At 43.4% G+C, this 11,856-nt stretch overlaps 1 long non-coding RNA gene across 1 annotated transcript; it reads right to left on the bottom strand.

Moving 5' to 3' along the window:
- Window positions 1-876: 876 nt before the first annotated feature.
- LOC102020819 lies at window positions 877-2,798 on the bottom strand. The gene is made up of 2 exons (XR_264252.1): window positions 2,690-2,798; window positions 877-1,352 (listed from the first exon to the last, which is right to left on the bottom strand). It is a non-coding gene; the product is annotated as an uncharacterized LOC102020819 (long non-coding RNA).
- Between the last annotated feature and the right edge of the window lie 9,058 nt (window positions 2,799-11,856).

The raw sequence follows: 11,856 nt of genomic DNA, 5'->3' as shown, positions 1-11,856 counted from the left end.
CTAGTTTCTAATCTGTGGAGACAGTAACCACCAGCCTGAGTCCTGACATGGCAAATTCCCAAGGGAGAAAAGAGCCAAACTTCATTGACTAACTTAGGTAATGTCCTTCCTTCTCTGGAATTTTTGTAAATGTAGATATTACTCCTTCCACAGCTCTATCTTTTAAAAATGTAATTTACTCCCAAGGTAGCCTTTTATTTTTAGCTTTTGCAACAGGACCACTAGCCTGCCACAACCTTCTTGGATATATACATCTCTCTTGGGTAAATTCAGCTAGGCTGTTCAACTCAAACTGCACTTTTGCAGTGTCTTCTGGATCAAGCCTATTTTAGCACACGTTTTTCTTCATGAACTTTACTTACCTATCAGCTTCATCACTTTTATGTACCCTATAAGGGCCTCGGAACAACCCACTTCCCAAATCTCCCCAGACACAGCATATTCTTTCAGGCTTGGGTGATTTGCCTCCTAGAGTATTTAGTCTGAAATATCCTTCCCTGATTTCCACCTAACCAACATCTATTTATCCTTCAAATTTCAGCTCACATGACATGTTCTGTGTGGCAGGCTTGGTGTCCCATCTCCTGAGCTTTCCTACTGCCTTGTACTTTTGTGTATGCAAGTTTATGAGACTGATTTCCTGCCTGTGTGTGGGGGGGAGTTTCTCATTCATGTCTTTGCTCCTAGCACCCAGTGCTACACCTTGACACCCAGGTGACATATACATTTGTAGAGAGAGAATGAAAGTAGAAAGAGAGACAGAAGCAAAAATGGGAAACAGAAACAGTTACATAAAGAAGGAAAAAGAGAGGGGATGATATAAAGCCAACTTAAAAGTACAACTTCTGGGAATACAGAAGTAATTGGGATTAGGAATGGTTCCAACTCCAGCTCTATTATAGGGCAATGTTACTAGCAGTCTTTCTTTCAGAGCCAGGGCCAGACCATGCCTATTTACAGAGAGAGTTTTCTTCCAGATTCTGGGAAGTGCCCCTCTTCTGTAAGCCACCCTGACTTCCTGGCCCCCAAGTGCTTTATTTGGACTAACTGGGCAAGTTGGGACTTGTTGAAGGGCCAGAAGCATCTGCAAATAGCGTGTGGATCCCAGAATGGAAGGGCCATGGCCTGCTGGAGAGGTAGGGCCTGGCGGGGGTTTCTGAGCAATTTTTGGAGGGAGAGAGCTCAGAGTCTGCCAACACTACAGGAGCAGAGCAGAATCAGTTATTTCTCCTCTAACATCCTAGGTCTTGTACCCAGTTTCCAAAAATCATAGCTCCATACAGCATCACTAAGATTTGTCTTCCTTTTCAGAGTGTCTTAGATGGAATGCTTCAGGAAGCCAACCTGCAGCCCTGAAAAAGCACACACACAAACAAGCAAACAAGCAAATGATAACTTGCAAGAGGTTGTGTTGTAGTTACGGTTTGTGGGGGGACAATACAGGACACATGATTTAAAAAATTATTTTATAATGGGTACCCAAAGAGTCATATACAAAAAGAGTGCAGGAAATCTGTCCATACACTAAAGACCAAAAGAATCCAACTGAGGGCCTGGATGCCATGGCAATGTCTTGCACAAATTCAGCTAAAGACTTGGAGTCCATCACAATACCCACCCCCCAACAATTCCAACTGGAGGCCAAAGGCCCACAGCAATGCCCCATGCAATTCTGTCTCACAGCTCTGTACTGGGAAGGCCCAAAATGTCAGTGGTGGAAGCTAGAAAGTCTGTGCCAGCAGGATGAAGGATCTGTGCCCACAGGCTGAGGGATCTTCACTGGAGGCAGAAAGCTACTTCAAAGTAAGAACCAGAGCTCCCCTGAAAAGTACCACGGCCACCTTCAGCAACAGTGAGGTCCCAAGCTTCTCTGACAATGAGAACAACCGAGTTTGTATCAGGAAAGCCAGTGCGACAAGCTTTGCTAGGCATTGCACAGTGCAATATCTTACCCTCTGGAGCCAGGAAGCATTGCTCAAAGTAAGGACCAGAGCTCCCCCAAAGTGAACTGCAGCCATTCTCAGTGACAAAAAGGACCCGAGCTCTTTTGATGATGAGAACAGCCAAGTTCTTATCGGGAAAGCCAGAGTGACAAGGTCCTCCAAGAGAACCAACTGCTTTCTAACAATATTATTTTCTCCCTCTCCAGTTCTCATTTTTATGATGCTGGCAACAATCCTCAGGTGGATCTCCCCCACCCAGCACCACCCTTATTAAGTTCAGCTGGGTGTTACAAGTTGACCACCAGTTGTCAATATACCACAGGTTGAGCTTCCTCTAACACTCTGGATCAACTCTTACTCTAACTAGCAGGGCCTCAGTATAGCCTGGGCTATGTTCCAAGTTGATCTTCTCTCTTTACTTTATGAGTATCCACAGAACTCTGATCTTTATTCCAGGAATCCAAAGTGTCTCACTTATACCTTGGCCTGAATGCAATGGTAGCTCATGCTACACACACTTGGGTGACTGTCGCTGCCCTGGAGGGTTTTGGTGGGACATGCTCAGGATCCAAGTGGGGAGAAGTATGAATTTCTTTGGTTCTTTGATTATAATTTTGACTGAGATGAAGTCTTCTGATTCGGGTCTTTATGTAATTTACTGTGTACTAAGTAACTTCTTTCGTTAAAAATCCAAATAATTGGTTACAAACTAAGAATATTTTAAACCAGAAGGCATCAGCACTTACCCCTGTATTTCACAGATGGGAATCTTGGACTTCAGGGTATAGTGGTGCAGGGAAGAGGGTAGGGGGTAAGGGTAGAAAGAAGAGAACTAAGGGTGGAAATTTTAGCGCCTTGACTGGAATCTCTCTAACTTTTCCAATCCATCTCCTTTTGTCACATCATAGAAGCTTGATGATGTAGAGAGAGGCCCTAAGCAAGTTGACTAGCTTTGCAGGGGGGATATATAGTCCTATTTGATATCTAAGGTTCTTTGTAGATCTATAGGCCTGAAATCAAACTATCATCTCAGATCTTCAGTGAAATTGTTTTATTACTTAGGGAAAGCCATTTGACCTACATAGCTTCCCCTTCTACAGAGCACCAAGTTTGTGCCTGGAGGCCCTCCAGCTGTGAAAGTCTAAGAGGGGAAAGGGAGTGTTGGCAGTGGACTATTAGTTCCAGGGCTGGGACAGGGTGAAGAGGCAACTGTGGGACTCTGAGAATGACTTCTTTTGAGGGCTGGCCCTAGCCTATTCTGCCTCACCCTCATCCTAGCCTGCTTAATTCTCCCCTTGGCGTCTCCCTTTGGTTGGTAACATTCTAAACATTCACTTCTACATCTGTATATTAGTTTCCAGGCATCAAGGGGACTGTTAGGTCCACCTGCTTTACATGTATCCTCAAGGGGTCAAGGTCCTTTGCTGACCGGAATAAGACTTCCTTCCCCTCAAGGGCCATGTCAAACACAAATTGGTACCTAGGGCAGGGGAGAGGTTATCCCAGGGCAGCTACTTATCCTAAAATGGCCCCAAAGCAGCACCCACAATGCCATTGTCCCTGGAGGGCTCAGGGCTCAGACACTGCAAATCAATCCTAGCACTCTTGCTTGCTGAGCTAAGCTCTGGCCACAGTCCTTCTCAAATGAGCACTGTAGGTAGCCCCCACAAATCAATCACAGCTGGCAGCAGAAATGAAATCCATTTGCTATCCTTGCATTAATCTTTTATCAGAGATTAATTTGTCAGATTAGTCAGGGATTTCCAACAACAATAAAGCTTTGCTTGGCAGAGATCAGAGTCCCAAGGGAATGGGCCACAGAAGTGGGGAGTTTTATTACCTGGATAGGTCATCTAGGGAATGAGCAAGAAGGCTTGAGATTTGTGGGCTCAGTGTGGTAGAACTGGTCATAGAGGGCACTGTCAGTGTGGTCCCTCCAGGCTGTGACTGATCCTTACACTTTCCCTGGTTTGCAGTGTCTACTTTGTGGAGAAAATAGATACCTTTTAGTCCATTACAGCACAGAGCTCTGGCACATGCATCCCATATTGTTCTTAGGTTGCCAGGTTTTTATGTCCTATTACATAGTTGTCAATTAATTATTTTTATCCTTTGACATTTCAAGGCACCTCCTGAGATGGGACAAGAGAAGGTACAGGGGAGGCACATTCCTTTCTATCACCTTCTTGTGCAAATGATGTTTTTTTTTTTTTTTTTTTGGTTTTTCTCCAGTACCGGGAACCGAACTCACGACCTTGCGCTTGCCAGGCAGGCGCTTTTGCCGCTGAGCTAAATCCCCAGCCCCAGCAAATGATGTTTTAAAACTTCTAGACCTTGGCCATGGAGGGTTGGCCAGGCAGGATGATTTAGGATGGGGTGGGGGCAGCCCTCGAGTGTGAATGGGTCTGTATGTGTTGGGAGTTGGCTTACCATGGCCACTTAGCTGTGTCAATGTGCGTCTGGAGAATAGCGGGGTTGGGGAGATTATTTCTTGAGGGATTGAAGAGCTTTCTGGGAAGAGGGAATCAGGTGGGAGTCTCAGAAAGAAAACCTCTGTCTTCATGCTGTTGTCACTCAGATATGCCCTCAGCTTGGTGCTCTGTGGACACATATATGACCCAAGAGATTTTTCAAAGAAGGCCTTGTTCACTTTAGATGCAAGAACAACCTTGCTTTGGCACCAGGTGACAGAGCTGCCCGCAGAAGGAGAGGGAAGGACAGAGGAACTTTCTTTACCCACTGACTACATGCAACTCCATTTCCTGGATGCCAGAAGCTATAGCTGGTGACTTCAGGACTCTAGAGCACTGGTCATTGCTGAGGTGCTAGAGGTGACATATGGCAAGGGTGGCTGTACCTGGATTTGAGGGTGCCTGGAAATAGTGAAACATGCAAATAAAGGATGGAAGAGGAGGCAAATGATAACTCTATATGATCAGTCATGGGACATGTGACATGACAGACTTCTGAGGATCCTCAGAAATAACCAAGAGAGTGTGGAGGGTCAGAGCTACTTAGCGGAGAATGGGGATAATTTGTTCCAGTGTCTTACTCCACACTGGATTTGCCACCTTCGAGGGCAGGAAATGTACCTCTCATAGGTTTTGCATAAATACTTATTGAGTTGACAAATAAACATTTGTGTAGTGGAGTACTTGGTCGTAAATATCTTCCCATGTAACTCTGAATCTCCCTGGGAATAAGATGTCTCTCTATATTTATAGAGATGGTCCAGAATAATGGGAAGAATCCAGACTTTGGGGCCAACAAAGCTGCATTAGCAGTTATGATGTGTGTTGTCAAGGTGAAGCCGCTTAACATCTTGATTAAGAAAAGCAAGATATTCAGAATGCACCTGGAATTACTGGAATACGGTAGTGATCAGTTGATGGCAGAGGATAATGAATAATGTGTGGTTGTACACCTTAGTAGGCTTGGGCATGGATTTGAACACAAGGTCTTCTCCACTTGAATTCAGTTCTACTCCTGTCCACTGTCCTGGCTTCTCTGTGATTCTGAGTGCTGGGGGGGTTGGCAAGGAGCAGGGACAATGCCAGCAAGATTACCCAAGTGTGTGTGATAGGGTTTGGGGCTGCACAGGAAGGTGGGAACCCATGCTTCAGTCCCCACCTGGCCTCACATCTTGTTGGGGCAGACATTCTGTAGTCCAAGGCCTTCTCAGGCTGTTACAAGGCCCAGAACTGTTTCCAGGTCCTAGGATTGCCCTCATGACCTCTCAGACTCCGAGCAAGGGTCGCTGGTGTTGTTTCAGGGACACAGGAGGTCAAGCTCCAGATTGGAGGCCAACCAGAAAAATGGCTGCCTGGTCTCCCCCTGGGAGTTTAAAAGCTTCATTTGTTCAAAGTGAAGATTTCTGCCTCACCTGGGGTGAGACCATGTGCTATTCCCAACGAAAACACGTCCACTCTTGCCCCAGGTCCATAGGCTCACTGTGAGAAGCACAGACTTTGGCAGAATCCCTTGGAACAAGTGGCGATCATTTCTGTCTTCAAACAATATTTTTACAGAAAGAACATGAGCATCGTTTAATAATTCAGAGGGCACCATTTGGCCTTGGCTTATAATGAACAAGAATCATTCCCTGTTTCACTGCCTCCTGTCCAAGGAGGAGAGTCACATCGCTGGCTTCTTCTGTTTACCCCTGTATTTCTCAATTACACAGCTATACTCCTGTTTCTTACTTTTCCAGTTTTAGATAGTATCCACTGGTATTTTATTTCAAGATTAGGATTTAGCCCTTTTATACAAACATACACATACACAAACACACAGAGATACACCTATTCTTCCATTTCCTCAGTTTATTTATCTTACAAGATTTGATTAAATATATATTCCATGCTTACAATGGTAAGACTGCAAATATAATTGACAACTAAGTCACCTATTTTCTATGATTGTATTTCCTTCTTTAACAACTTCTTGTTCATTATTTTCTCAAAGGGTTGGGAGGTGGGACTGATTGCCTCATTTTTCCTTTGCTTTAACTTTATGTCTCTATCGCTTCATTTCCCAACTTTTCTTCCCAGACACGGCAGGTAATCTATCAGTTCCATGTTTTACTAGGGCATCCACCCTGGATTCTTCCACCCTTCCTGGTTTCTCTCCAGACTTCTGAGTATCTGTGACTGTCATCCTATCACCTCACTTCATTATCTGCTCAGAACTCACCTGTGTCCTAGATCTCATCTCTTCCCCTTTCTTAGGTCATTTCCTTGTTTGGTGACATGACTTCTTCAGGCTTCCCAAGAAAGGGTATATAATTTGAGACCTTTATCATTTGAGAATGTCTTCATTAACACTTGACTAATAAAGTGACTATGGATTCCCATTAAAACACCATTTTTTCTTGTCATTTTGAAGGCATGGGACCATTGTCTTCTGTTACAAGTTTCTGTTTAGGAAGATCTGATACCATTCCCATTTCTGATGATTTACTTGTGACTTGTGTTTGTTTTTCTCTGGAAACTTTTGACACATGTTTTAAAATTTCATAATCATGTGCTTTCTTGAGGATAGGCTTTTTCCCACACATTCATTGTGCTGGGCCCTAGATGAGCTTTTTTTTCATCTGGAGAATTTCACCCTCACTCCTAGGAAATGTCTTTGTACTCTTTCTTTGTAATCATCCCTATGATTCCTCTGTTTGCTCTGGATCTTCTGATGTTGAATTCTAGAACTGATACAATTATCTTATTGTTTAGTTTTTACCTGTTATTTTGAATTTTTGTCTTTTGAAACTATTCTAGCTTTTTGGCAATTAACTTTATCTTCTTTTTTATTGACTTCTAAAAATTTAATTACCTTTATAAATTTTATAAAACTAATATCCTCTTCTCTTTCCCAAAATAACATATGTTTTTGTATGTGGAATACTTTCTCTTTTCTAAATATTTATTTTAAAAAATTTCTTCCTCCTGGGTTCTCTGATTCCTCCAAGTTCTTTTCCCCTTCAGTCTGCTTATGGTTATTTGATTTGACCTCAGCTTTGACTCTTCCGACAATCTGTGGGTAGTGGGTCACATTTAACAGCACATGTGGTTGATGCCTATTATTTGATGACTAGGGTCTTTGCCAGAGGAACTTCTGGGAGGAACCTGATGTTTGCTGGAGGAAATTCAAATTATAGAATTTTGTTCTGTAGTTTTTCCAGATGCTACTTTTCCAGTTTCCTGGCTGGATATAAACCTGGCTTCCTGGAACCCAGCTGGGATCATGAGAGAGCTGGGACATTCAGAGCAATGCACACCTGACTCATTGTCATCCCTGGTCTTTTCTAGTCCAGAGCATGTCTGATTCCATTTCTGTGCGGTAAAATCCTCCAGTTCTCTGTCTGTGCAACAGGGGAGCACAGATTCTAGACCTGTATCAGTCAAGACTGACTTCAGTAACAAGTGCTACAGAAATCTTAGTTATTAACAGAAACTTTTCCCTCTTGGAGCTGCACAGTAGGATAACGTCCCCTCTACAGAAGGTCCTGACATGAGCTCCAGAGCAGGACTTGGAGCAGCAGTCATTCTTTCCTTTGCCTTGTTGGCTGAGACTTAACAGTTTTGGATCATCCACATCCCACGATTCAACATCGTGATCAGGCTAAGCTGATCAAGTCAGTGTGGTTTCCTGTTACCAGCAATTGATTTAGGGTGGGCCGGTCACCTGTTTCCAGCCAGTGAGTCATGGAGGAGGTCTGCTGGGAAATAACAATCCCCTCTTCTTTCTATGTGGATATCATACCACAAACTTTGGCTATCATCCTGTGACCACAGGGAAGCTGATCTCGAAGGAGAAACTACATGCTGAGATTAGCAGTAGGAAAGAGGAAAGGAAGCTCATCCCTGATGGCATGGAACCTTTGCACTATCCCATCGCATAGCTACCCCACCCAGAAGTTCACTGGGTGAAGTGATAGATTTTCTTTGTTGTCCAGACCCATCCATTTGCTGCTTCCCCCTGAAAGCTTCCTAAATGATCAGGTGATGTGTCCTTGGAGAAAAGGAATAAGACATAGCAGCGACTCCAAAGCCTGGATATCTTATCAAATCAAAAAGTCGGGAACAGGGGTCTATGCCAGATGCCGGCTTGGTCTTGGATGTAAAATCTGTCCTGGGTCACACTATCAGAGCTAGACAAAGGATAGGATGCTAAGGACTGGACTGTAAGGACAAGACTGGAATGTCTAGTACTTAGAGCTTATAGTCCAGAATCCCAGCTTTACCGTTTCCTCCCTAGGTGAAGAAGCCTGGTCCTTTCTGCTTCCTCTCTTTTGTTTCCTGTCTATGGTAAGTTACTTTAGGTAAATCAACTTTACTTATAACAGTGTCCTCATTTGTAAAATGAGAGTGTTCTTGGTAACTTTCTTCTAGGTTGTTGGGATTATCAATGAGGTAATGCCTATTAGGAGCTTTGACTTGTGCCTGGCATATAACATGTTCTCATGACTGTCAAAGACTCGATCCTCCAAGTACTACACACAGCTACCACTGGTTGTCTGGGAAGGATTTTGTGTCCTAGAGCCAGGCTAGGACCAAGTTGGTGCCAGATGAGAAGAGAACACATTCTCCCAAGGACAGTGGAGAGAGGGCTTTCAATAATTGGAAAATTTCCAATCTGTGGAAGTCTTAACACAGATTATAAAGAAAATACATTAAACCACTAGTTTTCTAACTTGTACATGTATCACCATCACCTAGAGGGCCCATTGTGTAGTTACTGGGTCTCACCCCAGTTTCTGACTTACTGGTCAGGATAGCTTGAGAAGTTGTAACTTGAACATGTTCCCAGGTGATCCTCATGTTGTTGGCTTGGTGCTATAATTTGGAAGTGGAATGTCCCACAGAGATCCATGTATTGAAGGATTGGTCCATGTAGTCCCGGATGGGATGGTTTGAAGATAGTGGAATCTCTAAGAGGTGGGACATGGTTGGAAGTTCTCAGTCCATTGGGAGCTTGGAGATAGTTGGACCCTGGCCCCTTCTTCTTTCTCTCTTTTTTTTCCTGTCCATGAATTGAACAGTTTTGTTCTGCCACATTCTCCCACCATAACCTACTATCATACCATAGTCCCAAAGCAACAGGGTCACTCAGTCTTGGACTGAATATTCCAAACCTGTGAGCTAAAATAAACCTTTTCTCTTTATAAGTTACTTATTTCAGGTATTTTGTTATAGCAATGGGAAGCTGGCTAAATATACCTGAGGAACTCAGTTTGTAACTACTGTGTTAGAGAAAGTGAGAGAAAACAAGACCAGGAGAGAAGATAATTTAGAATTTATGTATTTTTTAAGTACAAAAATTTATTTTATTAAAAAATTTATGATAGAAAATGCAAACATACATAAAATTAGAAAGAAGTGTGAAGAGCCATCACATACCTGTCATTCAGATTCAACATACACTAACTCATCTACTTGTGTCAGCTGATGCCTTTCGAATGTAGACCCTTTCTCTCTATAACCAGCAGCACAGGCCCTGGACACCCCTCAAACTTTGTCTCTTGGCTCATAAAGGGCACATCTTTGAAGTTCAGCTGCATGGAGAGATGACCAAGCAGGTTGATTCTGAAGGCAACCCAAGGTGGGCATTTCTTGATATCATCCCCAAACATTACCTACATCCCACCATGTGCGGGTGATATTGGGCCATACTTGGCCGGCTTCTTAGACTACCTCTCCTCCAAAGAAGCCAGTCTCCTGGCTGGTCATTCATTCAATCAAGTACATTGTGCCAGGTTCAGTTTTGGGAAGTAGGAAGGCTGCAATGAATAGGGTTCACTCCAGTGAGAGAGACAGTCTAGTAACCTGGGGACCATAAGGCAACGGGTTAAGCACTTAGGGAAGGCATATGCATTGGGTGTTATGGGAGCTCAGAACAAGCTGCCCTGAACTGATCGGGGAGGCAAAACACCAAGCAAGTCTTCCTGACTTCTCCAGTATTGAGGAAAAGATCTCATCCTCCTTGCTGAGGAGTTTTGGTCTCTGGCTATTGGAGCCCCCTGACATTTTCTGCTAGTGGTTCCTTCCTAACATCTGCATGTGTGCTCCTCATCCAACTGTTAGGATACCACTCTCCATCTCCTTTTCATCCCTGCTCTCTCTTGGATGAGGAAATATGGAGGAGAGATGCTTGGATAGCATTGTTTGGAGCTAGCCAGGGGCTGGATATGAGTTGCTCCAGGACTGAGCAACATTATAACTCTCTATCCTGAATTTCCTTATGCATTACTGAGTCACTTGGTGATGGATTGCACACTGTCTCTGGGTTTATGTATAGAATCCGGAGGATTCTAGGATAGCCATCTTTGTGTGCTGTAGACAAGGAGTTTCCTGTACAGTTGCACATACAGGGATGGGGTTGATACCAGGACAGATGTGTGGGCAGAGAAAGGGCTTTCTCTCTCTGGAGTAGGGTGAGAGGCAGACAGATCTGCAGTCCTCCGAAGCACTGCATGTTGCAACATCAATGCGATCTCCTGAGGTTCTAGGAGAAATACTGGGCTGGGTCTTCTTTTAAAGGAGACCTTGGTCCCTTAAGTTTGCCCTGGTACTGGTACCAGACAGTGAGGCTTCCCAAGCGAAGGGGTATAATCAAGCTCTCAGCTGATATTCTTCTACTTTACAAAAATGTCTATATCTTCAAGGCTTCTGATCACACTAGAACACTTTGTTTAAGATCTCACTTCACATGACTGGTTACCACTTACCAATTTATCATCATCTTTATGTTTCATTAAATTGCTGCCTTCTGTTTAATATTTTCAATTAAGTTTCTTCAACAAGATCTTTCTTAGAGATCTAAGTTTTACATTGTAGTTTCTTTCAAAGGCTTTGTCATGGAAGCTATATATATTTTTTACTACTATTAATCCCTTATAATAAATAACACAAACTCCAATAATGCTATAGCAGATATTTCCCCTGACTCCTGTCTCCTTCCACATTTATTATTGACTCAATTTATGTTCCTTTAAATCGGTTTTAGTCAGGGTGGCAATCCTTTAATTTACTGACTGATCAATTTGAATTTGTTTTATAAGATTCCATTAATTACTATGTCCAATTCTGTTGCAGTGCCTGGAAACAGGACATTCCCTAGCATTTCCCTCAGCCCCTCTCACTGTATATTTTCATGGAAAAGATGACTGTAGGTTAAGGCAGGAGAACCTTCAGATGCTCAGACTGTCAAATGTTTTTAGTCTAATTCTCAGCAAGGAGAAGGGAACTGGTCTGCTCTGCAGTCTGGCTTTTCCTGATACCTAAATACTCTACCTATGGTCCCTTCTCACTGAGTCCTGTAAAAGTCCTACAGGAAAGAGGATGTAACATTTGAGGAGGAGGGTGTCACTTTCTGAGCAGGGAAATATGGGCACTCATATGTCCTTCTGTCATGCATATCT

Source organism: Chinchilla lanigera, unplaced genomic scaffold (assembly GCF_000276665.1).
Source record: "Chinchilla lanigera isolate Chin_1 unplaced genomic scaffold, ChiLan1.0 scaffold00100, whole genome shotgun sequence".
NCBI lineage: Eukaryota > Metazoa > Chordata > Mammalia > Rodentia > Chinchillidae > Chinchilla > Chinchilla lanigera.
The sequence above is the reverse complement of the archived record's forward strand: the minus strand, read 5'-3'. Positions and strand labels throughout refer to the sequence as shown.